This window comes from Hyperolius riggenbachi, chromosome 12 (genome assembly GCF_040937935.1).
Source record: "Hyperolius riggenbachi isolate aHypRig1 chromosome 12, aHypRig1.pri, whole genome shotgun sequence".
Classification (NCBI taxonomy): Eukaryota; Metazoa; Chordata; class Amphibia; order Anura; family Hyperoliidae; genus Hyperolius; species Hyperolius riggenbachi.
Genome location: NC_090657.1, coordinates 241,687,302 through 241,715,020, shown reverse-complemented (window position 1 = coordinate 241,715,020; position 27,719 = coordinate 241,687,302). Strand labels below are relative to the sequence as shown.

The following is a 27,719-nucleotide window of genomic DNA, read 5'->3' as shown; positions in this document are numbered from 1 at the left end:
ATTATAACGAAATGTTTTATATGTGTATCTAGATTTCTCTTCCAACTTATTCCTGGAGGTGCTAATTTAGGCTGAATTATTATGCAGGAGAACAGAGGCGCCAAAAGGATAAAAGGAAGCTAAATGAGCTTAAAAACCAAATTCTTGGTAAATAGAGGAGGTAGTGGTGGACTTACCCCCTCCAAGCAGACACACAACGTAGTAAAGACAGTCAATATATTTTATTTATGAACTCCAAATATGCAACGCGTTTCGCAGGTTTGATCCCGCTTCATCAGGCAATAACAACGGAGCAACAGCATATGTGGTCAGTAGAAGAGCCAGGCACCTCTGTGACATGCTTGTCTGTATGGTAAATGATGTACCCAGACAGTAATAGGTCCAGAGTAGAGATGTGTTTGGATAGAATGGGGGTGGGATTTTCATCTAACTCCGCCTGTCTGCATTCATTTAGGATAATCCCACCCCGAAGTGGGTGCCTGGCTCTTCTACTGACCACATATGCTATTGCTCCGTTGTACAGTGGTTGTGTGTCTACTTGGAGGAGGTAAGTCCACCACTACCTCCTCTATTTACCAAGAATTTGGTGTTTAACCTTCCTGGCGGTAAGCCCGAGCTGAGCTCGGGGTAAGCCGCCGGAAGGCACTGCTCAGGCCCCGCTGGGCCGATTTGCATAATTTTTTTTTTGCTGCACGCAGCTAGCACTTTGCTAGCTGCGTGCAGTGCCCGATCGCCGCCGCTACCCGCCGATTCGCCGCTATCCGTCGCGCCGCAGCCGCCCCCCCCCAGACCCCGTGCGCTGCCTGGCCAATCAGTGCCAGGCAGCTCTATGGGGTGGATCGGAATCCCGACGTCGGTGACGTCATCCCGCCCCGTCGCCATGGCGACGGGGGAAGCCCTCCGGGAGATCCCGTTCTTTGAACGGGATCTCCGGATCTCCGATCGCCGCCGGCGGCTGGGGGGCTGGGGGGATGCCGCTGAGCAGCGGCTATCATGTAGCGAGACTTTGTCTCGCTACATGAAAAAAAAAAAAAAATTTAAAAAAAAAGATTTGCTGCCCCCTGGCGATTTTTTTGCAAACCGCCAGGAGGGTTAAGCTCATTTAGCTTCCTTTTATCCTTTTGGCACCTCTGTTCTCCTGCATAATATTGAGGCCACCCTGGGTGGAGGGTTGAACCCCCTTTTTTCTCATCTACAGAGAGCGACTTCTTATTCCTGAGTGGGGTCAGGAAAATCTCCCCACCTGCCTGATCAGTGGTTGCCTAATGGTAACCCTGGTTTGTGAGTATTAATATTTACTCTATCTAGTAACCATTTACCAGTACACATTACACTATTGGGGCTCTTGGTGTTCCTTGTTTTAGGCTGAATTATGTTCACCAATTGTTTGAATCTTTGTTATTATATTCTCTATCCCTTTTGGGATTGTTTGTAACTATTTTGCTATCTTCAATAAAACTGATTGAAACTAAAATTGCGTGTGGCCAAAAACCTAGCGCCAGCAGCAGTATTCTGCAGGCCGAATCCCAATAGACAAGCATGGCGATGGCAATGTATCGGCAGATCGACCAAGAGACAGATCTCTCTCGGATTCATTCTGATTAGAGAGCTCTGACGCCTGCCCACACACGGCAGACCGATCCCTGATAGATTTCGGAAACGGCCTAGTGATGTTGCCTCCACTGTGGCCGTCAGACCCACGTCAGTCGTTGCACGGAGCGCCGGCTCGCGTGCGACGTCACGCACATGCAGAGGCGGGACAAGGTCCTCCAGCAGCCAAGGCTGAGACAGCAAAGTGCGCCCCTCCATCCCTCCCACCCCAGCCATCACACACTGATTGCTATTACACTAAGAGGCCCCTCCCCATCCCTCCCACCCCAGCCGTCACACACTGATTGCTATTACACTAAGAGGCCCCTCCCCCATCCCTCCCACCCCAGCCGTCACACACTGATTGCTATTACACTAAGAGGCCCCTCCATCCCTCCCACCCCAGCCGTCACACACTGATTGCTATTACACTAAGAGGCCCCTCCTCCATCCCTCCCACCCCAGCCGTCACACACTGATTGCTATTACACTAAGAGGCCCCTCCCCATCCCTCCCACCCCAGCCATCACACACTGATTGCTATTACACTAAGAGGCCCCTCCCCCATCCCTCCCACCCCAGCCGTCACACACTGATTGCTATTACACTAAGAGGCCCCTCCATCCCTCCCACCCCAGCCGTCACACACTGATTGCTATTAGACTAAGAGGCCCCTCCCCATCCCTCCCACCCCAGCCATCACACACTGATTGCTATTACACTAAGAGGCCCCTCCCCATCCCTCCCACCCCAGCAGTCACTCACTGATTGCTATTACACTAAGAGGCCCCTCCCCCATCCCTCCCTCCCCAGCCGTCACACACTGATTGCTATTACACTAAGAGGCCCCTCCATCCCTCCCACCCCAGCCGTCACACACTGATTGCTATTACACTAAGAGGCCCCTCCCCATCCCTCCCACCCCAGCCGTCACACACTGATTGCTATTACACTAAGAGGCCCCTCCATCCCTCCCACCCCAGCCGTCACACACTGATTGCTATTACACTAAGAGGCCCCTCCCCATCCCTCCCACCCCAGCCATCACACACTGATTGCTATTACACTAAGAGGCCCCTCCCCATCCCTCCCACCCCAGCCATCACACACTGATTGCTATTACACTAAGAGGCCCCTCCCCATCCCTCCCACCCCAGCAGTCACTCACTGATTGCTATTACACTAAGAGGCCCCTCCCCCATCCCTCCCTCCCCAGCCGTCACACACTGATTGCTATTACACTAAGTGGCCCCTCCCCCATCCCTCCCACCCCAGCCGTCACACACTGATTGCTATTACACTAAGAGGCCCCTCCCCCATCCCTCCCACCCCAGCCGTCACACACTGATTGCTATTACACTAAGAGGCCCCTCCTCCATCCCTCCCACCCCAGCCGTCACACACTGATTGCTATTACACTAAGAGGTGCCCCAAGTCCCCCAACCTCCCCAACACCTTAATATCTAGTTACCTGGCTTGCAGTAACTGTCATGTATCCCCTTTTCTTATTTATTTCTGCTTCATACACAATTAGGAATGACAGCTGAATGAATTCTGCGCCCCCTCCTACACTGCGCCCTGAGGCTGGAGCCTCTCCAGCCTCGGCCCGGCCCTGCGCACATGCACCAGGAGACACATGGGGGTGACAGCGGAGGAGGCCACAGGAGTTGTGCCAGTGGGACAGGTGAGATTTTACACTGCACAGGTATTGGGGGGAGGGGGGACATTTACACTTGGGGTCGGCCAGGCTGGTTGCCTCCACCGCGTTAGTCGGTCATTGTGATATCGAATGCCATTCCCGCACTTTAGACCAAGCTCTTTCCAGCATCTGATCGACACATTCCACCAATTTTTTTGCCAGAAATCTTGTTGCAGCACAGACTTCCATCCGACTTGATAAAACGATCAAATCGGATGGTCGATCAGGTGGCAAAATTGGTAGATGAATGGCCATCTTTATAATTTTATCCATAAACCCTGAACAAACATGTAGATCAGGAGCTTTGACTGAAAGTGGAACTGAACTCAGGAGTTCCTCTCTGCACTAAAACGTTAGCCACAGCATGATAACCTTTATGGGAAAAATGTCTTCATTACAATTTACAAAAAAATAAAAAAATAAGTTTTTAACTTGGTTTCACTTTTGCATTAAGCACCAAAAGGGTTAAGCCTCCTTGTTTTGTGTATTGGGAGATCTGCCTCTCCTGCAGTCTATTCACAGCTGCTGATGAAAACGAATTAGACACTTTGATCTACCAAAACAAACATAGAATGTTTTCTTCAGTAACTATATGTGGAATAAAGACTTTTTATTATGTGCTCTGCAAGAGTCCAGATCCGCTTTTAGTCTCATTGGATCAGCCACATGCTTGTTCCAGGTGATTCAGACACAACTGCAGCCACAGAGATCAGCAGGACTGCAAGGCAACTGGTATTGCTTAAAAGTAAATATATATGGCAGCAACTACCCTATGCCTCTCACTTCATGTTCCCTTTACAGGTTTGTTCAGAAGAACAGCTATGAAGCCTGGAACCCAGTGGCGTACCTAGGGGGAGGTGGAGGGTGCGGTGCGCCTCGGGTTACACCGAGAGGGGGTGACAAAATGACTACTCTGTAAAGTTATTAGTAATATATATATATCTATACCAATCAACCTTCGTGGATCCCGTGCATGCTGTGAGCTATACTAGTGGTGGTTCAGGCTTGTAGTGCTTTACAGGAAGTCAGGAACCCGGAAGAGCAATGTTACTGGCGGTAGCACTGGACACCATGGAACTCACGTGCTGTATGTGCAGAGGGAGAGAGCACAGTTAGAGAACACTGCCAGTGTAGTGTCAGAATGGGCAGCCCCGCACGTTGTGCAGCCCCGCATGCGCAGTAGGAACCTGTGTCCCATTAAATTACGCAGCCACGTAAAACGTCCTAAATATCTCCGCTTTCACACCACGTACACTCCCGAAATTTTCAGGGGAAGGAGGGGACCCCCAGATCTAGCTCTGTGCCGAATTGCTGCCCCCGAGCCCTGCTGGTTCCCGAGACTGATTGTAGCAAACCTATCAAGGGAACTAGCGGGGCTCAGGGGCTGCAATTCGACACAGAGCTAAATCTGGGGGTCCCTCCCTCCCCTGAAAATTTCGTTAGTGTACGTGGTGCGGAAGCGGAGATATTTCAGGTAAATAATGTCTAACTTCCCACTGAGCATGCGCGATACTCAGTGAGGAAGGCTGCTTCCGGGCTGCCCATTCTGACATTACACCTGCACCAAGTACCGCTGTGCCCTAACAGTGAGTAAGTAAGTGAGTGACTGTGTACCCGACTGGCTGCTGTGCTGGAGGCAGGCTGTACCTCGGACCGGGAATACCATCTGCGGCTCTGTCATGCTGCTTTTGGCGGATCCTAAAGAGCTCCTCGGCTGACACAAAGGGGACAGTGACAGGCAGGAGGAGAGGAGAGACTGGGGAAGATACACTGTGATTAGTAATCATCATAATCTGCTAATTACCATTACGCGAAGTGTGAACATTCAGCTGCATGGAGGACCAGATAGACTGCTAGGGGCTGGAAGAAGCCCCAGGTAAGTAGATGTGATCTTTAACATTTCAGCTCGGATGCCCTTTAACAACTTGCCACATTCTGTAACGCTTACATTTAATTCTCAGCGGCAGGTTCCTCAGATTGAGTGCTCTGGCTCTGACCAGTTCTCTTTAAGGAAGTTAATCTGCATGAATAATTGATAAAGGGGTTCTTCTGCGCAAGAGATGGTATTTATAGATTGAATAGAATTTCTTACAAAAGCCGCGTTCCATCGGGATCCTATCCGCTGACAAAGAGAATCAGCCCCCTGACACCGCGCTAGCTTATTGCCAACCTCAAACCGAGATACGGGAACAATTCAGCCAAAAACACGACAGCCGAGCCAAGAAGATCCGCAACTTCCAAATGTCACAATATCTCCTCCAAGACCCGACCTACTCACTATGCAGACTCCAGTATTACTGTGTGTGTCTTCTGAATAGGAAGTATGGTGTATTGTCATGGAAATGAACTCACATGATGTCACTGGTCTCTACTAGTGATTGGATAGGCTGCGCTCTCATGTATATGAGGTGTCAGTGATGTCACTGGTCTCTAGTGATGGGATAGGCTGCGTTCTCATGTATATGAGGTGTCAGTGATGTCACTGGTCTCTAGTGATTGGATAGGCTGTGTTCTCATGTATATGAGGGGTCAGTGATGTCACTGGTCTCTAGTGATTGGCTAGGCTGCGTTCTCATGTATATCAGGGGTCAGTGATGTCACTGGTCTCTAGTGATTGGATAGGCTGCGTTCTCATGTATATGAGGTGCCAGTGATGTCACTGGTCTCTAGTGATGGGAGAGGCTGCGTTCTCATGTATATGAGGTGTCAGTGATGTCACTGGTCTCTAGTGATTGGATAGGCTGCGTTCTCATGTATATGAGGCGTCAGTGATGTCACTGGTCTCTAGTGAGTGGATAGGCTGCATTCTCATGTATATCAGGGTGTCAGTGATGTCACTGGTCTCTCTAGTGATTGTATAGGCTGCGTTCTCATGTATATGAGGTGTCAGTGATGTCACTGGTCTCTAGTGATTGGATAGGCTGCGTTCTCATGTATATGAGGTGCCAGTGATGTCACTGGTCTCTCTAGTGATTGGATAGGCTGCGTTCTCATGTATATGAGGTGTCAGTGATGTCACTGGTCTCTAGTGATTGGATAGGCTGTGTTCTCGTGTATATGAGGTGTCAGTGAAGTCACTGGTCTCTAGTGATTGGATAGGCTGTGTTCTCATGTATATGAGGTGTCAGTGATGTCACTGGTCTCTCTAGTGATTGGATAGGCTGCGTTCTCATGTATATGAGGTGTCAGTGATGTCACTGGTCTCTAGTGATTGGATAGGCTGTGTTCTCGTGTATATGAGGTGTCAGTGAAGTCACTGGTCTCTAGTGATTGGATAGGCTGCGTTCTCATGTATATGAGGTGTCAGTGATGTCACTGGTCTCTAGTGATTGGATAGGCTGCGTTCTCACGTATATGAGGTGTCAGTGATGTCACTGGTCTCTAGTGATTGGATAGGCTGTGTTCTCATGTATATGAGGTGTCAGTGATGTCACTGGTCTCTCTAGTGATTGGATAGGCTGCGTTCTCAAGTATATGAGGTGTCAGTGATGTCACTGGCCTCTAGTGATTGGATAGGCTGTGTTCTCATGTATATGAGGCGTCAGTGATGTCACTGGCCTCTAGTGATTGGATAGGCTGCGTTCTCATGTATATGAGGGGTCAGTGATGTCACTGGTCTGTAGTGATTGGATAAGCTGTGCTCTCATGTATATGAGGTGTCAGTGATGTCACTGGTCTCTAGTGATTGGATAGGCTGCGTTCTCATGTATATGAGGTGTCAGTGATGTCACTGGTCTCTAGTGATTGGATAGGCTGCGTTCTCATGTATATGAGGTGTCAGTGATGTCACTGGTCTCTAGTGATTGGATAGGCTGCGTTCTCATGTGTATGAGGTGTCAGTGATGTCACTGGTCTCTAGTGATTGGATAGGCTGCGTTCTCATGTATATGAGGGGTCAGTGATGTCACTGGCCTCTAGTGATTGGATAGGCTGCGTTCTCATGTATATGAGGGGTCAGTGATGTCACTGGTCTCTCTAGTGATTGGATAGGCTGCGTTCTCATGTATATGAGGTGTCAGTGATGTCACTGGTCTCTAGTGATTGGATAGGCTGCATTCTCATGTATATCAGGGTGTCAGTGATGTCACTGGTCTCTAGTGATTGGATAGGCTGCGTTCTCATGTGTATGAGGTGTCAGTGATGTCACTGGTCTCTAGTGATTGGATAGGCTGCGTTCTCATGTATATGAGGTGTCAGTGATGTCACTGGTCTCTAGTGATTGGATAGGCTGCATTCTCATGTATATGAGGGGTCAGTGATGTCACTGGTCTGTAGTGATTGGATAGGCTGCGTTCTCATGTATATGAGGTGTCAGTGATGTCACTGGTCTCTAGTGATTGGATAGGCTGCGTTCTCATGTATATGAGGTGCCAGTGATGTCACTGGTCTGTAGTGATTGGATAGGCTGTGCTCTCATGTATATGAGGTGCCAGTGATGTCACTGGTCTCTAGTGATTGGATAGGCCGTGTTCTCATGTATATCAGGTGTCAGTGATGTCACTGGTCTCTAGTGATTGGATAGGCTGTGGTCTCATGTATATGAGGTGTCAGTGATGTCACTGGTCTCTAGTGATTGGATAGGCTGCATTCTCATGTATATGAGGTGTCAGTGATGTCACTGGTCTCTAGTGATTGGATAGGCTGCGTTCTCATGTATATGAGGTGTCAGTGATGTCACTGGTCTCTAGTGATTGGATAGGCTGCGTTCTCATGTATATGAGGGGTCAGTGATGTCACTGGTCTCTAGTGATTGGATAGGCTGCATTCTCATGTATATGAGGGGTCAGTGATGTCACTGGTCTCTAGTGATTGGATAGGCCGTGTTCTCATGTATATGAGGGGTCAGTAATGTCACTGGTCTCTAGTGATTGGATAGGCCGTGTTCTCATGTATATGAGGTGTCAGTGATGTCACTGGTCTCTAGTGATTGGATAGGCTGCGTTCTCATGTATATGAGGTGTCAGTGATGTCACTGGTCTGTAGTGATTGGATAGGCTGTGCTCTCATGTATATGAGGTGTCAGTGATGTCACTGGTCTCTAGTGATTGGATAGGCTGTGGTCTCATGTATATGAGGTGTCAGTGATGTCACTGGTCTCTAGTGATTGGATAGGCTGCATTCTCATGTATATGAGGTGTCAGTGATGTCACTGGTCTCTAGTGATTGGATAGGCTGCGTTCTCATGTATATGAGGTGTCAGTGATGTCACTGGTCTCTAGTGATTGGATAGGCTGCGTTCTCATGTATATGAGGGGTCAGTGATGTCACTGGTCTCTAGTGATTGGATAGGCTGCGTTCTCATGTATATGAGGGGTCAGTGATGTCACTGGTCTCTAGTGATTGGATAGGCTGCGTTCTCATGTATATGAGGTGTCAGTGATGTCACTGGTCTCTAGTGATTGGATAGGTTGCGTTCTCATGTATATGAGGTGTCAGTGATGTCACTGGTCTCTAGTGAGTGGATAGGCTGCATTCTCATGTATATCAGGGTGTCAGTGATGTCACTGGTCTCTCTAGTGATTGTATAGGCTGCGTTCTCATGTATATGAGGTGTCAGTGATGTCACTGATCTCTAGTGATTGGATAGGCTGCGTTCTCATGTATATGAGGTGCCAGTGATGTCACTGGTCTCTAGTGATTGGATAGGCTGCGTTCTCATGTGTATGAGGGGTCAGTGATGTCACTGGTCTCTGGTGATTGGATAGGCTGCGTTCTCATGTATATGAGGTGTCAGTGATGTCACTGGTCTCCAGTGATTGGATAAGCTGCGTTCTCATGTATATGAGGTGCCAGTGATGTCACTGGTCTCTGGTGATTGGATAGGCTGCGTTCTCATGTATATGAGGTGTCAGTGATGTCACTGGTCTCTAGTGATTGGATAAGCTGTGTTCTCATGTATATCAGGTGTCAGTGATGTCACTGGTCTCTAGTGATTGGATAGGCTGCGTTCCCATGTATATGAGGTGTCAGTGACGTCACTGGTCTCTAGTGATTGGATAGGCCGTGTTCTCATGTATATGAGGGGTCAGTGATGTCACTGGTCTCTCTAGTGATTGGATAGGCTGCGTTCTCATGTATATGAGGTGTCAGTGATGTCACTGGTCTCTAGTGATTGGATAGGCTGCGTTCTCATGTATATGAGGTGTCAGTGATGTCACTGGTCTCTAGTGATTGGATAGGCTGCGTTCTCATGTATATGAGGTGTCAGTGATGTCACTGGTCTCTCTAGTGATTGGATAGGCTGCGTTCTCATGTATATGAGGTGTCAGTGATGTCACTGGTCTCTAGTGATTGGATAGGCTGCGTTCTCATGTATATGAGGGGTCAGTGATGTCACTGGTCTCTAGTGATTGTATAGGCTGCGTTCTCATGTATATGAGGGGTCAGTGATGTCACTGGCCTCTAGTGATTGGATAGGCTGCGTTCTCATGTATATGAGGGGTCAGTGATGTCACTGGTCTGTAGTGATTGGATAGGCTGTGCTCTCATGTATATGAGGTGTCAGTGATGTCACTGGTCTCTAGTGATTGGATAGGCTGCGTTCTCATGTATATGAGGTGTCAGTGAAGTCACTGGTCTCTAGTGATTGGATAGGCTGCGTTCTCATGTATATGAGGTGTCAGTGATGTCACTGGTCTCTAGTGATTGGATAGGCTGCGTTCTCATGTATATGAGGTGTCAGTGATGTCACTGGTCTCTAGTGATTGGATAGGCTGCATTCTCATGTATATGAGGGGTCAGTGATGTCACTGGTCTGTAGTGATTGGATAGGCTGCGTTCTCATGTATATGAGGTGTCAGTGATGTCACTGGTCTCTAGTGATTGGATAGGCTGCGTTCTCATGTATATGAGGTGTCAGTGATGTCACTGGTCTGTAGTGATTGGATAGGCTGCGTTCTCATGTATATGAGGTGTCAGTGATGTCACTGGTCTCTAGTGATTGGATAGGCCGTGTTCTCATGTATATGAGGGGTCAGTAATGTCACTGGTCTCTAGTGATTGGATAGGCTGCGTTCTCATGTATATGAGGTGCCAGTGATGTCACTGGTCTCTAGTGATTGGATAGGCTGCGTTCTCATGTATATGAGGGGTCAGTGATGTCACCGGTCTCTAGTGATTGGATAGGCTGCATTCTCATGTATATGAGGTGCCAGTGATGTCACTGGTCTCTAGTGATTGGATAGGCTGCGTTCTCATGTATATGAGGTGTCAGTGATGTCACTGGTCTCTAGTGATTGGATAGGCTGCATTCTCATGTATATGAGGTGTCAGTGATGTCACTGGTCTCTAGTGATTGGATAGGCTGCGTTCTCATGTATATGAGGTGTCAGTGATGTCACTGGTCTGTAGTGATTGGATAGGCTGCGTTCTCATGTATATGAGGTGTCAGTGATGTCACTGGTCTCTAGTGATTGGATAGGCCGTGTTCTCATGTATATGAGGGGTCAGTAATGTCACTGGTCTCTAGTGATTGGATAGGCTGCGTTCTCATGTATATGAGGTGCCAGTGATGTCACTGGTCTCTAGTGATTGGATAGGCTGCGTTCTCATGTATATGAGGGGTCAGTGATGTCACCGGTCTCTAGTGATTGGATAGGCTGCATTCTCATGTATATGAGGCGTCAGTGATGTCACTGGTCTCTAGTGATTGGATAGGCTGCGTTCTCATGTATATGAGGTGTCAGTGATGTCACTGGTCTGTAGTGATTGGATAGGCTGCGTTCTCATGTATATGAGGTGTCAGTGATGTCACTGGTCTCTAGTGATTGGATAGGCCGTGTTCTCATGTATATGAGGGGTCAGTAATGTCACTGGTCTCTAGTGATTGGATAGGCTGCGTTCTCATGTATATGAGGTGCCAGTGATGTCACTGGTCTCTAGTGATTGGATAGGCCGTGTTCTCATGTATATCAGGTGTCAGTGATGTCACTGGTCTCTAGTGATTGGATAGGCTGTGGTCTCATGTATATGAGGTGTCAGTGATGTCACTGGTCTCTAGTGATTGGATAGGCTGCGTTCTCATGTATATGAGGTGTCAGTGATGTCACTGGTCTCTAGTGATTGGATAGGCTGCATTCTCATGTATATGAGGTGTCAGTGATGTCACTGGTCTCTAGTGATTGGATAGGCTGCGTTCTCATGTATATGAGGTGTCAGTGATGTCACTGGTCTCTAGTGATTGGATAGGCTGCGTTCTCATGTATATGAGGGGTCAGTGATGTCACTGGTCTCTAGTGATTGGATAGGCTGCGTTCTCATGTATATGAGGGGTCAGTGATGTCACTGGTCTCTAGTGATTGGATAGGCCGTGTTCTCATGTATATGAGGGGTCAGTAATGTCACTGGTCTCTAGTGATTGGATAGGCCGTGTTCTCATGTATATGAGGTGTCAGTGATGTCACTGGTCTCTAGTGATTGGATAGGCCGTGTTCTCATGTATATGAGGGGTCAGTAATGTCACTGGTCTCTAGTGATTGGATAGGCTGCGTTCTCATGTATATGAGGTGTCAGTGATGTCACTGGTCTGTAGTGATTGGATAGGCTGTGCTCTCATGTATATGAGGTGTCAGTGATGTCACTGGTCTCTAGTGATTGGATAGGCTGTGGTCTCATGTATATGAGGTGTCAGTGATGTCACTGGTCTCTAGTGATTGGATAGGCTGCATTCTCATGTATATGAGGTGTCAGTGATGTCACTGGTCTCTAGTGATTGGATAGGCTGCGTTCTCATGTATATGAGGTGTCAGTGATGTCACTGGTCTCTAGTGATTGGATAGGCTGCGTTCTCATGTATATGAGGGGTCAGTGATGTCACTGGTCTCTAGTGATTGGATAGGCTGCGTTCTCATGTATATGAGGGGTCAGTGATGTCACTGGTCTCTAGTGATTGGATAGGCTGCGTTCTCATGTATATGAGGTGTCAGTGATGTCACTGGTCTCTAGTGATTGGATAGGTTGCGTTCTCATGTATATGAGGTGTCAGTGATGTCACTGGTCTCTAGTGAGTGGATAGGCTGCATTCTCATGTATATCAGGGTGTCAGTGATGTCACTGGTCTCTCTAGTGATTGTATAGGCTGCGTTCTCATGTATATGAGGTGTCAGTGATGTCACTGATCTCTAGTGATTGGATAGGCTGCGTTCTCATGTATATGAGGTGCCAGTGATGTCACTGGTCTCTGGTGATTGGATAGGCTGCGTTCTCATGTATATGAGGTGTCAGTGATGTCACTGGTCTCCAGTGATTGGATAAGCTGCGTTCTCATGTATATGAGGTGCCAGTGATGTCACTGGTCTCTGGTGATTGGATAGGCTGCGTTCTCATGTATATGAGGTGTCAGTGATGTCACTGGTCTCTAGTGATTGGATAAGCTGTGTTCTCATGTATATCAGGTGTCAGTGATGTCACTGGTCTCTAGTGATTGGATAGGCTGCGTTCCCATGTATATGAGGTGTCAGTGATGTCACTGGTCTCTCTAGTGATTGGATAGGCTGCGTTCTCATGTATATGAGGTGTCAGTGATGTCACTGGTCTCTAGTGATTGGATAGGCTGCGTTCTCATGTATATGAGGTGTCAGTGATGTCACTGGTCTCTAGTGATTGGATAGGCTGCGTTCTCATGTATATGAGGTGTCAGTGATGTCACTGGTCTCTAGTGATTGGATAGGCTGCCTTCTCATGTATATGAGGGGTCAGTGATGTCACTGGTCTCTAGTGATTGGATACGCTGCATTCTCATGTATATGAGGTGTCAGTGATGTCACTGGTCTCTAGTGATTGGATAGGCTGCGTTCTCACGTATATGAGGCGTCAGTGATGTCACTGGTCTCTAGTGATGGGATAGGCTGCGTTCTCATGTATATGAGGTGTCAGTGATGTCACTGGTCTCTAGTGATTGGATAGGCTGCATTCTCATGTATATGAGGTGTCAGTGATGTCACTGGTCTCTAGTGATTGGATAGACTGCGTTCTCATGTATATGAGGTGTCAGTGATGTCACTGGTCTCTAGTGATTGGATAGGCTGCGTTCTCATGTATATGAGGGGTCAGTGATGTCACTGGTCTCTAGTGATTGGATAGGCTGCGTTCTCATGTATATGAGGGGTCAGTGATGTCACTGGTCTCTAGTGATTGGACAGGCTGCGTTCTTATGTATATCAGGTGTCAGTGATGTCACTGGTCTCTAGTGATTGGATAGGCTGCGTTCTCATGTATATGAGGTGTCAGTGATGTCACTGGTCTCTAGTGATTGGATAGGCTGCGTTCTCATGTATATGAGGCGTCAGTGATGTCACTGGTCTCTAGTGATTGGATAGGCTGCGTTCTCACGTATATGAGGCGTCAGTGATGTCACTGGTCTCTAGTGATGGGATAGGCTGCGTTCTCATGTATATGAGGTGTCAGTGATGTCACTGGTCTCTAGTGATTGGATAGGCTGCGTTCTCATGTATATGAGGTGTCAGTGATGTCACTGGTCTCTAGTGATTGGATAGGCTGCGTTCTCATGTATATGAGGGGTCAGTGATGTCACTGGCCTCTAGTGATTGGATAGGCTGCGTTCTCATGTATATGAGGGGTCAGTGATGTCACGGGTCTCTAGTGATTGGACAGGCTGCGTTCTCATGTATATCAGGTGTCAGTGATGTCACTGGTCTCTACTAGTGATTGGATCAGCTGCGTTTTCATGTATATGAGGTGTCAGTGATGTCACTGGTCTCTAGTGATTGGATAGGCTGCGTTACCATGTATATGAGGTGTCAGTGATGTCACTGGTCTCTAGTGATTGGATAGGCTGCGTTACCATGTATATGAGGTGTCAGTGATGTCACTGGTCTCTCTAGTGATTGGATAGGCTGCGTTCTCATGTATATGAGGTGTCAGTGATGTCACTGGTCTCTCTAGTGATTGGATAGGCTGCGTTCTCATGTATATGAGGTGTCAGTGATGTCACTGGTCTCTGGTGATTGGATAGGCTGCTGTGAGAAAACACGGAAAAGCCACCGCAAGTGCTCAGGATAAGGCGGCTAATTCCGCGTCCAACATGGCGGATTCCGCGTCTGACGCGGCGGTTTACACGCATAGGCCTACATCTGTCCGCAGTGCGGAACGCGGAGAAACCGCCGCGTGCCCAGATGGTGGTGCGGCTGGTTCCGCGTCCGGCACAGCGGATACATTGCAAGACAGATCCGGTGTGGCTGGGACTGATAGTCCACACAGGTTAGAAGGACGCGCGCGCATTGAGAGGCAGAGCTTTTATGACAGCCAGAAAGGTGTCAGCTGACCAAGCCGAGGCGCTGGAGAGGGGAGGCGCTGGAGAGTGCTGTGCTATATATACTGGGTGCTGGTCATTTCTCTGGTGTCTGCCGTTGCGATCACTACGTGGTAGCACTCAGACCTTTTGCTAATCTGTGTTGTTATTTCTCTGTTATACTTCAGACTAGTTCCAGGGTGTTGATGATCAAGGAACTCACACCCAAGACTAGGGAACTGTATTACTATCCTGTTATACTTCAGACTAGTTCCAGGGTGTTGATGATCAAGGAGCTCACACCCAAGACTAGGGAACTGTATTACCTCTCTGTTATATATCAGACTAGTTCCAGGGTGTTGATGATCACGGAACGCATACCTAAAGAATAGGCATTGTTTATATCTGTTATGACCTCCTGCTTTCCTGACCTCTCTCTTGATCTCTGATTTGGTACTTCGCTATATCTGATATTCTGTTGCCGAACCCTGCCTGTCTTAGGATTCCGTGTCTGTCTCCTGTCTCTGTATCTGATCTGTCTGTCTGTTGCCGACCTGGCCTGTCCGACCTCGAGAACTATCTTCTCTGTTAGGAGATAGTTCACAGACTTGTCAGTGACACTTTACCTCGGGTGTCACTCACACTCTGGTCCTTCCCACTCACTGCCTGGCTCCGCCCCTTGGGGAGCCTCAGGCCATAGGAAGGAAGCTGTTCTCTAGGCAGTATCTTCTATTGCCTTGCACCCTCTGTACGGGTGCTTTCCTCAAAGTATTACTGTTGCACCAAACACTCATATTACTCAGGTGTAAAGAGGTTAGAGATATATCTGATTATCGGTGATACTGCAGATCATCTATAATCGGGTATATATCTGTATTCTCGGTGATACTGCAGATCATCTATAATCGGGTATATATCTGTATTATCGGTGATACTGCAGATCATCAATAATCGGGTATATATCTGTATTCTCGGTGATACTTCAGATCACCGGTAATCAGATTCTCTCTGTGTTACACCGATTGTTACAGCTGCGTTCTCATGTAATAGTAATTACAGACATAGATCTCCTTCAATGCAAGGAAAGCATCCAAGCCCCCTTTAAATGCAGATACAGAGTTTGCCATAACTACGTCCTGAGGTAAGATATTCCAGAGTTTAACCGTTGTCACTGTGAAGGACCCCTTTCTAAATAGATGGCAAAACCTTTTTTCCTCCATTCGCAGATCATGTCCTCTTGTCCATTGTACAACCCTAGGGACAAAAAGCTCATCTGCCAAGCTTCTGTACTGCTCTCTGATGTATTTATAACATGTTAATCAGGTCACCACTCAGTCGCCTTTTCCCAGCTAAATAAGTCCAGTTTGTCCAACCTTTCTTGGTGAGTGAGATCTCAAGTCTTTGCCGCCTATGGCTGAACCAGTTCTCTATCCACATACACATATTTTCTCCTAGCTCCAGAATCCCCAGGTTCTTGTGGGAAACAGTGTGAAAAGTCCAAGTACACTACATCTATAGCCTTCCCAGAATCCAAGTTCATTCATCACTTCATAAAAGCTGAGCATGTTTAGAGACAGGCCCTGTGTTTAGTCAGTTGCATGTGGTCCAGTATTCGTCATGAAGAGAATTTCAGAGACATAAGGAGACAAGTTGTTTAGGTGAGACCTTTAACCACTTCACCACTGAGGGGTTTTACCCCCTGACCACCAGAGCAATTTTCACCTTTCAGCGCTCCTTCCATACATTCGTCTATAACTTTATTATTACTTATCCCAATGAAATGAACTATATCTTGTTTTTTCCGCCACCAATTAGGCTTTCTTTAGGTGGGACATTATGCCAAGAATTATTTTATTCTAAATGTGTTTTAATGGGGAAATAGGAAAAAATGTGGGAAAAAATTATTATTTTTCAGTTTTCGGCCATTATAGTTTTTAAATAAAGCATGCTACTGTAATTAAAACCCATGAAATGTATTAACCCATTTGTCCCGGTTATAAAACCGTTTAAATTATGTCCCTATCACAATGTTTTGCGACAATATTTTATTTGGAAATAAAGGTGCATTTTTTTCAGTTTTGCGTCCATCCCTAATTACAAGCCCGCAGTTTATAAAGTAACAGTGTTATACCCTCTTGACATAAATATTTAAAAAGTTCAGTCCCTAAGGTAACTATTTATGTTTTTTTTTTATTGTATTTTTTTTTTTTTAATTACAAAAAAAAAATAAAAAATTGGGGAGTGTGGGAGGTAATGAGTTAATTTATTGTGTAAATGTAATGTTTGTGTATGTAAAATGCTTTTAGGGTGTAGTTTACTATTTGGCCACAAGATGGCCACAGAGTGTTTGTTTACATGCGACCTGTAAGCGACCGGAAGGACGCTTACAGGAAGCAGGAGGAGGCTGGGAGATTCACAATGATCTCGCTGTTTCTGAAAGAAGCAGCAGATCATTGCGGGGGCTAGATCAACGAACGGGAATGGATTTTCCCGTTCATTGATACCCGGGCGAGCGGGCGGCGGCGTGCACGAGCGGCGGGTGCGCGCGCACGAGGGGCGGGAGCGCGGACAGCGGCGGTAGCGCGGAAGGTACGGATTTCTCCGTCCCTGGTTTTTTAGGGGGGAAAAAGGGACGGAGAAATTCGTACCGCCGGGGGTAAAGTGGTTAATGACTAACTGTACAAGATTTCTTTGCAAGCTTTAAGTTTCTTCTTCTTCAGGGGTTCTGATCCAGCTCTGAAACATGCCTGTAGAAGAAACTTAAAGTTTGGAAAGCTTGCAAAGGAATCTTGTACAGTTAATCATTAAAGGTATCGCCTAAACAACTTGTGTTATGTCTTTGGAGCTGTCTTTAGTAAAGCCGTGCTGTCTGACACACGACCATTCTGTGCTACATCATTTTGTACAGCATCCCTTAGGATACCTGCAAACAATTTACAGGTCTGTAATTTCCGGGTTCAGATTTTTTTCCTTCTTGAATAAGGGGAAACCAGCAGCGGTACACGGGTCATAAGGAACTGAGCCACTTTACAGAGAATCATAGAAAATAAGATAAAGTGGCTTATCAATAACTGAACTCAACTCCTTTAAAGAAACACTGTACCAAAAATTACAACGTTTTTTCTACCATCCTACAAGTTCCTAAAGCTATTCTAATGTGCTCTGCCTTACTGCAGCACTTTCTACTGGCACTGTCTCTGTAATAAATCAATGTATCTTTCCCCTGTCGGACTTGTCGGCCTGTGTCTGGAAGGCTGCCAACTCTTCCGTGCTGGTCTGTTATGCACACCCCTCTCCAGGCCCCTCTATGCACACTCCAGTGTGTGTTTTATGTACATGCTTCCATCTGAAAATGGCGCCTGAGAATAATGGCGCACAGTGTTGCCGCTAATCCGTTTGCCGCTTATCGCTATTTAACGTTAAAGCCTTATTGTTATTTAGCGTTAAAGCCTTATCGTTATTTAGCGTTAACACACAGAACCCTCTCTGTACCTATCCCTAACCCATAAACCCCCCTGGTGGTGCCTAACCCTAACCACCCCCCTGGTGGTGCCTAACCCTAAGACCCCCCCTGATGGTGCCTAACCCTAACCACCACCCTGGTGGTGCCTAACCCTAACCACCCCCCTGGTGGTGCTTAACCCTAACCACCCCCTGGTGGTGTATGTTGTACTGTAACTATACCTAACCCTACTCTCACACAGAACCCTCCCTTTACCTATCCCTAACCCTAAGACCCCCCCTGGTGGTGCCTAACCCTAAGACCCCCCTGGTGGTGCCTAACCCTGAGACCCCCCCCAGTGGTGCCTAACCCTAACCTTGACAGTGTTACATTAAATCCATTCACCGTTTTGCAGTTAAATAACGTCTGCAGTTTGGCTTATGTAGGGCGCTATTGATAAATAACGTTAGTGTGTGCCACTATTGATAAATAACGTTAGTGTGTGCCGTTTTTCTTCTTTTTTCCCTGTGCGCCATTATTATGCAGTACTAACGATAAATAGCGATAAGCGTATCTTTTTAATGCGGCGCCATTTTTATGCATAGGCGCTGTGCGCCATTATTCACTGATCCCATGTACATAAGCCAGCAGCTTCTCTGCTATCTTATCAGTAATAGAAGAGAGCTGGATAAAAATCCTCCTCTGTGAAAGTAGCTGGCTGACACATACTGAGGGATTACAAACACAGGCACAGGCAGAGCTGTCTGCAGGAAGCCTGTAATGTTCAGTGCATGAGAGAAGAAGGGGACAGAAGGGAAACACACAAATGATCTCTTGAGATTCCAAAGGAAGGCTGTATACAGCCTGCTTGTGTATGGATGTATTTTCTATGTGTGGACATGCTGTACATCAACCTACTTCCTGTTTTGGTGGCCATTTTGTTTGTTTATAAACAAACTTTTAAAAACTGTTTTTAACCACTTTTAATGCGGCGGGAAGCGGCGAAATTGTGACAGAGGGTAATAGGAGATGTCCCCTAACGCACTGGTATGTTTACTTTTGTGCGATTTTAACAATACAGATTCTCTTTAATATCCGGGGGTGGATGCCATCTGGGCAAGGTGATTTGTCTATATTGATATTTTTTAAAGAGACTCTGTAACGAAAAAAAAAAAATTCCCCTGGGGGGTACTCCCCTTGGTAGCGGGAATCCTCCAGATCCTATCGAGGCTTCCCCGTCATCCGATGTCCAACCGCGGTCTCGCTGCAGCCAACGGAACGCACAGGCGACAATTTGTCTGGCTCCAGCGGGGGCGATGTTGCGGCACTCTGCTCGGAAATAGCCAATCGCTGTCGGGTCCGCTCTACTACGCAGGCGCAGGAGACATCAGTCTTCCCTTGGTGGACTGGTGGTCCCCGTCACTGAGCGCAACACCTCTCCACATCGGGCCGTGCAACTCTTCTCCCTATATCAGGGTTCTGGCTTACTGCGCATGGGCGGGCTCACATGACCACAATACAGGGAGAAGAGCTGCACGGCCCCGGTGTAATTAGCGACAATGCCTTTATTTGTACCGCACCCCACCACCGGGCAATGAAAGTCTATGGAGACTTTCATACTTCTGTGGTAAGGCGTGACCCGGCGGAAGTGACGTTTTTGCTGCATCCCTGACCCAGGTCCAAAACGACATTACCACATGGCTTCTGCAGCGAGCTGCGGCGATCTGCATCAGGCCAGAAGTAGAGGTGGCCCAAACGGTTCGACCGCAAACTTATTCGCGCAAACTTTGGTGGGCCGTGTTCGTGGTGAACCTCGAACTATATGCGAGTTCGACCCGCCCCCTATAATACTTCATTAGGGTCAATTCTGATCCTCTACATCACAGTCAGCAGGCACATTGTAGCCAATCAGGCTACACTCCCTCCTGGAGCCCCCCCCCCCCCCCCCTTGTAAAACGCAGGCAGCATCAGTCATTTCACTCACTTGTGTGGCTGCAGTAATTAGAGAAGGGAGAGAACCTGCTGACATAGGGAAAGCTTAGTTAGGCTTTTTTTGTAGTATTTACAGATGTGCCAGCAGAATAAAAATGAGTAGTCTATTAAAACCAAATAAAAAATTGGGGGACCGGGGTGGATACGTCTCCCCAATATATATGACACAACCACCATATATGGTATCCAGAAATATATATATTTAATCAGTACTCCACATAAACCTATGCAACGGGTTTCACGGGTCTCAAGCCCGCTTCCTCAGGCAAATACAAGAGCAGGAGTAACTCCGAGGTTGTGCAGATAGATGCAGCGCCTCTGTCAAGGCGTCGTTGTTTTAGGCTTGTTAAGTTGCTCCTTCCTGCTGATCTTATTGCTAAAAAGCACTCCTCATCCTCAAAAGCTCTTCTGAGAGCAAATGTTGTTCTTGTGATCTATTTTTTGTGTGTGTGTGTGTCCCACAGACACTTGTGTTGCTGCCACTGCCAGGCCCAGCACATTCAGTGACTACCTGTGTGTGTGACAGCTGCACATTTGTAATACCAATCACTGCATACCCACCTGTTCAGTGCATCTACCTACCTACGTGAGCGCACGCAGTTTTATATACCACCAATCGCTGCACCTGTTCACGGTACCTGTGTGTGTGACAGCTGCACATTTGTAATACCAATCACTGCATACCTACCTGTTCAGTGCACCTACCTACGTGAGCGCACACAGTGTTATATACCAGTCAGTCGCTGCACCTGTTCACTGTACCTGTGTGGTATGACAGCTGCACATTGTATTGATACTGGTCACTGCATACCTGGTCACTGCACCTGTGTGACTGCACATTGTTTTAATCAAGTCAGTGCATACCTTTCACTTCATTCCCCCAATATGGGCAAATCAGGCAGAGGCAGGCCACCCGGCAGGTCTGTTCGAGGTCGCGCTGTTGTGATTTCGTGCGGCCCTAGACCAAAGTACAGTGTTCACAAGGCGCGTGCCATCAACCCCCAAGATTGTCAGGACGTAGTTGACTACTGTCTCTTGGTCGATCTGTTCATACACTGTCTAATGTATGGACACTTTTAGTTATCCTCTTGCTCACTAGAGATGGGCCGAACGGTTCGCCGGCGAACGGTTCCCGGCGAACTTCGGTGGTTCGCGTTCGCCTCCCGCAGGCGAACGTTTCCGGAAGTTCGGTTCGCCCCACAATGCACTATGAGGGTCAACTTTGACCCTCTACATCACAGTCAGCAGGCCCAGTGTAGCCAATTAGGCTACACTAGCCCCTGGAGCCCCACCCCCCTTATATAAGGCAGGCAGCGGCGGCCATTACGGCCACTCGTGTGCCTGCATTAGAGAGAGTAGGGCGAGCTGCTGTCTGTCTCTCATAGGGAAAGATTAGTTAGGCTTAGCTTTTCCTGGCTGCATACCTGTTCAGTGATCCTGCCACTGCATACCTGTTCTGTGAACCCACCCACCACTGCATACCTGTTCAGTGATCCTGCCACTGCATTCCTGTTCTGTGAACCCACCCACCACTGCATACCTGTTCTGTGATCCTGCCACTGCATACCTGTTCTGTGAACCCACCCACCACTGCATACCTGTTCAGTGATCCTGGCACTGCATACCTGTTCTGTGAACCCACCACTGCATACCTGTTCTGTGAACCCACCCACCACTGCATACCTGTTCAGTGATCCTGCCACTGCATACCTGTTCTGTGAACCCACCCACCACTGCATACCTGTTCAGTGATCCTGCCACTGCATACCTGTTCTGTGAACCCACCCACCACTGCATACCTGTTCAGTGATCCTGCCACTGCATACCTGTTCTGTGAACCCACCACTGCATACCTGTTCTGTGAACCCACCCACCACTGCATACCTGTTCAGTGATCCTGCCACTGCATACCTGTTCTGTGAACCCACCACTGCATACCTGTACTGTGAACCCACCCACCACTGCATACCTGTTCAGTGATCCTGCCACTGCATACCTGTTCTGTGAACCCACCACTGCATACCTGTTCTGTGAACCCACCACTGCATACCTGTTCTGTGAACCCACCACTGCATACCTGTTCTGTTCAGTGGACCCGCCACTGCATACCTGTTCTGTTCAGTGGACCCGCCACTGTATACCTGTTTAGTGAACCCGCCACTGCATACCTGTTCTGTTCAGTGAACAGTTTGGTGTGTCAGTGTGAAGCAGTACCTTAATTACACTACCTGATTGATGTATACACATGCAAGATGTTTTAAAGCACTTTAGGCCTGTCATTTAGCATTCAATGTGATTTCTGTCCTTAAAACGCTGCTTTGCGTCAAATCCAGATTCTTCCCCGGGACTTTTGCCGTGTATCCCACTCCGCCATGCCCCCCTCCAGGTGTTAGACCCCTTGAAACATCTTTTCCATCACTTTTGTGGCCAGCATAATTATTATTTTTTTTCAAAGTTCGCATCCCCATTGAAGTTTATTGCGGTTCGCGAACTTTAACGCGAACCGAACCTTCCGCGGAAGTTCGCGAACCCGGTTCGCGAACCTAAAATCGGAGGTTCGGCCCAACTCTATTGCTCACAACCCTGTTAAGTAGTAGGTCGACTGTTACTATATTATGGTCACTATTTCCCAAGTGTTCTCAAACTTGCACATTAGATATAACATCTGGTCTATTTGAAATGACCAAATCAAGCAGAGCGTCTCCCCTGGTTGGTTCAGTTACCATCTCAGTTAAGTTATTAGTCTTGCAGTGTTGATCTAAATCTGTCACTTACTATAGTGACAAGCCTCAATATCCCAGGTAATATCTGGATAATTGAAATCACCTATAATTATGACCGCGCTTTGTCAATCTGCGGCAGTCATTGCCCTTCCATGTCACTGGTCTCTAGTGAATGGATATGTTGCATTGTTAACCACTGTTCTGTCTCTATGGGTGGGGCTACACTGGATCCCCCTGGGAACCACTGTGCCCCCCCTGCTCAGTAACATACAGTTAACTGTTTTCAGGCTCCAATAGCATACAGTGAATAGGGTCTGTAAAAAAGCTCTCCATGTGAGCTTGAGTCTATGTAGGTGTTAAAGGGACTCCGAGCATATTTTATGGGTATGCCTTTAAAGAGACTCCAACCAGTACTGTAAAGTACTTAAAGGGAACCTAAACTGAGAAGGATATGACTTTTTCCTTTTAAAATAATGCCAGTTGCCTGACTCTCCTGCTGACCCTCTGCCTCTAATACTTTAAGCCACAGCCCCTCAACAAACATACAGATCAGGTGACTGAAGTCAGACTGGATTAGCTGCATGCTTGTTACAGGTGTGTGATTCAGACATTACTGCAGCCAAAGAGGTCAGCAGGACTGACAAGCAACTGGTATTGTTTAAAGGGAAGCATCCCTAACCCTCTCAGTTTAGGTTCGCTTTAAGTATGCATACCTTTCTGTAGCTTGTGCTCTCCTCTTCCATTTGATGCCTGAATCACCCACCGTTCTACACCAAATCGTTTTTGTTCGATTTCAATTTAAAAATCGCAGCTGCCATCTTGACTAAGTTATAACTTCCGGGTCACCCCTGTCTTCTCTGTTAGAGAAGTGCATCACTGAGTGAAGCAGGAAGAGGAAGTGACACGCATGGCCATTGTAAGATGCTCCTCCAGAGGGGTCATAGCACGACTTTGTTGGAAGTCGTCTGGCTTAAAGGCATGCCCATGAGAGGTGCTCGGAGTCCCTTTAAGTAAACCAAGGGTCTTATTTATTTACCATACATACCTCACAATTCTTGCAAGATCCCTTGTTTTGAATGTATCTGGATGACACTGCTGCAAAAAAATATCTCTCAACCTCCTGATTGTGTCTTCGAACATTGTCAATCATCAGGGATAGGGTCTGAAGAAGGCGTACAAGCTGAAAGATAATTGTTTTTCTCTTAAATAAGCCAGTAACCCACAGCTTGTATTTTACAGACAGACGATTTTGAATCAGGATAATAATACTGATGCAAAACTTCCTGCCTGTAAAATACAAGCTCTAATCCCCAGCAATGCTTAGCTACTAAGATAAGGAATTACACATACAGTGTTTCTCTCCCTCCTGCCTCTTTCCCCTCCCCTTGCTTATAGAGTCGTCAGACACCGGCTGGAGACTGGAATGATTTGTCTGTGATCTGTCCACATAGGAGCAGCTTGCTAGCAAGTAAGAGTTAAAGCATGCCACCCAACAAGCCAAGTACATCTGTAGGTGACTTTGCTTCAGTAATAGCACCATCATTTGGACAATCTGCTCTGCTCAAACACCTCTGAGTTCTGTTTCTAATGCTCCTGTTTGGTTCCTGCCAGTGTGGAACTAGTTAGCCTCAATTGTATCACCTGAGCTAGGCAATAAATATCTAGTCATTTTTCTGCATGAAACATCAGGCAGTGAGCGGTGTAATAATAGGCTGCTCGGGGCCATGTGGTTTCCAGGGAAGTTGCGGCTTTGTGTTGTGTGCTTTGTGGAAGTGTTTGTCACACTGTCAGGCTATGAATACACTAACTGAACCTCGTCCTCCTCCGCAGGATGTTGTCTCACTCACTGCGCAGCAACCGCATCCTAGAGGAAAATTTCACACAGTTCCCCAAATTCACTCTTTAAAGCAGGATTATCAGTCACAAAATCAAATACCATTTACCCACTGCTCAGTGTTTATTATGCAGTCTGCAACCTGACCCTGCATTGCAAGTATTCCAATCTAATCTGAAATGTTTCTGCTGTAATAAATCTTATCTCTGTCAGCCTGGCTCTATTTGGTACATTGCCGGGGAGAAGGAACTCAACTCACCTCCCACATTCCTGCTCCTCACTGATTGGCTGAGGGCAGTTCAGTGTGACATGAGACTGAGAAGGGAGAAGCAGCTGAAATACGATCTAGGCTGTGCTCAAATATGTTTACAAAGCAAGCTAGATATGACAGTGCAGTTTCTAGGAGAAAAAAAAATAGTGAGGGAGGAAATGACATCAGGATTGACTTTAGTCAGAAGTAGTAAAAATGGAAAATGCCTGGAACAGTTTTCTCTTTGTTTACTGTATACAGTTAACTGAAATCAAAAACTGGACAGTACAATACATCTGTTATAAAAGTAGTATTTATCTACTTATTTATGGGTTTTTTTCCTGGGATAATATGGCTGTCCTTGCAGCTTTAAGAAGCTTCTTTCTGATTTTGAGTTGCATATTTTCATGGCAACGTTCACACACAGTCTGTGAGGGTATCGGAGAGGGGTAGAGTGGCTGATTTTCTTCTAAAACTGCATCGTCATTGAAGACATTACATGCAGGTGCCCATTAAGGGTACAATATTTTCCTCAGATGCAATTATAGAAAACTATGCAGTCAGTATGTAGAGAAAATCGACTTGAAAGGATGCTATGCTTGATTGGAATACAGCACTTTGTTGTTCGGTAGGTTGGATTTTATGATCGTATCTGGGGAGAGAAATGACCTTGATCGACCCGTTTATGGAAACAATCGATAAATGCTGTCAGATTACTTACAATCCAACAAATCTGATCAAACTGCCACATCTTAGGAAAATATTGTACTGTAAATGGGCTTCTTATGGACAATGCCGGCCGGCGGCCCCCTTATACCGTATAACTGACCCCTCATTGCAATGTATAGTTTGCCAGTGTTAAGATGCACCATACACTTATAGATTTTTTTCCCATCGATTCCCAGCACATTACTGCACTGTGATCAAATCTGTAAGAAATCTATGCCCCCAACATGTCAGACTAATCGTAATTTCAACCAATTTTCATAGTAAATGTATCAAAATCATCAGCCTGACCGCAGAGATCTCATTCGAAGGGAGGCTGGGCAGTGGTAGATCAGCTGTGATTTTCATGCTGAAATCTATTAAATATCTATGGGCAGTGTATGGAAGCAGCAGATCCTCCTCTAAGCAGATTAAAGAGGAACTCCAGTGAAAATAATGTAATAAAAAAAAAGTGCTTCATTTTTACCATAATTTTTTTTTTATAAATGATTTAGTCAGTGTTTGCTCATTGTAAAATCTTTCCTCTCCCTGATTTACATTCTGACATCTATCACATGGTGACATCTTTACTGCTGGCAGGTGATGTCAGTGGTGTGTGACTCCACTGTTCCAGGTGTGACTCCGCTGGCTGCATGCTTGTTCCAGGTGTGACTGCGCTGGCTGCATGCTTGTTCCAGGTGTGACTCCGCTGGCTGCATGCTTGTTCCAGGTGTGACTCCGCTGGCTGCATGCTTGTTCCAGGTGTGACTCCGCTGGCTGCATGCTTGTTCCAGGTGTGACTCCGCTGGCTGCATGCTTGTTCCAGGTGTGACTCCGCTGGCTGCATGCTTGTTCCAGGTGTGACTCCGCTGGCTGCATGCTTGTTTCAGGGGTGACTCCGCTGGCTGCATGCTTGTTCCAGGTGTGACTCCGCTGGCTGCATGCTTGTTCCAGGTGTGACTCTGCTGGCTGCATGCTTGTTCCAGGGGTGACTCCACTGGCTGCATGCTTGCTCCAGGTGTGACTCCGCTGGCTGCATGCTTGCTCCAGGTGTGACTCTGCTGGCTGCATGCTTGTTCCAGTTGTGACTTCGCTGGCTGCATGCTTGTTCCAGGTGTGACTCCACTGGCTGCATGCTTGTTCCAGGTGTGACTCTGCTGGCTGCATGCTTGTTCCAGGTGTGGCTCCGCAGGCTACATGCTTGTTCCAGGTGTGACTCCGCTGGCTGCATGCTTGTTCCAGGTGTGGCTCCGCAGGCTGCATGCTTGTTCCAGGTGTGACTCCAATGGCTGCATGCTTGTTCCAGGGGTGACTCCGCTGGCTGCATGCTTGTTCCAGGGGTGACTCCACTGGCTGCATGCTTGCTCCAGGTGTGACTCCGCTGGCTGCATGCTTGCTCCAGGTGTGACTCCGCTGGCTGCATGCTTGTTCCAGGGGTGACTCTGCTGGCTGCATGCTTGTTCCAGGGGCGACTCTGCTGGCTGCATGCTTGTTCCAGGGGTGACTCCGCTGGCTGCATGCTTGTTCCAGGTGTGACTCTGCTGGCTGCATGCTTGTTCCAGGTGTGACTCTGCTGGCTGCATGCTTGTTCCAGGTGTGACTCCACTGGCTGCATGCTTGTTACAGGTATGATTCTGCTGGCTGCATGCTTGTTCCAGGTGCGACTCCGCTGGCTGCATGCTTGTTCCCGGTGTGACTCCGCTGGCTGCATGCTTGTTCCAGGTGTGACTCTGCTGGCTGCCTGCCTGTTCCAGGTATAATCCTGCTGGCTGCATGCTTGTTCCAGGTGTCACTCCGCTGGCTGCCTGCTTGTTCCAGGTGTGACTCTGCTGGCTGCATGCTTGTTCCAGGTTTGTCTCCGCTAGCTGCCTGCTTGTTCCAGGTGTGACTCCGCTGGCTGCATGCTTGTTACAGGTATGATTCTGCTGCCTACATGCTTGTTCCAGGTGTGACTCTGCTGGCTGCATGCTTGTTCCAGGTGTGACTCTGCTGGCTGCATGCTTGTTCCAGGTTTGTCTCCGCTGGCTGCCTGCTTGTTACAGGTGTGACTCTGCTGGCTGCATGCTTGTTACAGGTATGATTCTGCTGCCTACATGCTTGTTCCAGGTGTGACTCTGCTGGCTGCATGCTTGTTCCAGGTGTGACTCTGCTGGCTGCATGCTTGTTACAGGTATGATTCTGCTGCCTACATGCTTGTTCCAGGTGTGACTCTGCTGGCTGCATGCTTGTTCCAGGT

The 27,719-nt window shown here is 47.5% G+C and overlaps 1 protein-coding gene and 1 long non-coding RNA gene across 3 annotated transcripts in view; one reads left to right on the top strand and one right to left on the bottom strand.

Moving 5' to 3' along the window:
• Positions 1 to 27,719, bottom strand: part of LOC137540814 (uncharacterized) — a 291,452-nt gene that overhangs the window by 91,501 nt on the left and 172,232 nt on the right. For both annotated transcript variants that reach the window (XR_011025053.1, XR_011025054.1), the window contains exon 3: positions 23,740 to 23,789. This is a non-coding gene — a long non-coding RNA (uncharacterized lncRNA). The remainder of the gene's footprint in view (positions 1 to 23,739; positions 23,790 to 27,719) is intronic.
• LOC137540813 (urotensin-2 receptor-like) overlaps positions 1 to 27,719 on the top strand; it is a 133,034-nt gene that overhangs the window by 22,209 nt on the left and 83,106 nt on the right. The gene's annotated exons all lie outside the window — the stretch shown is intronic.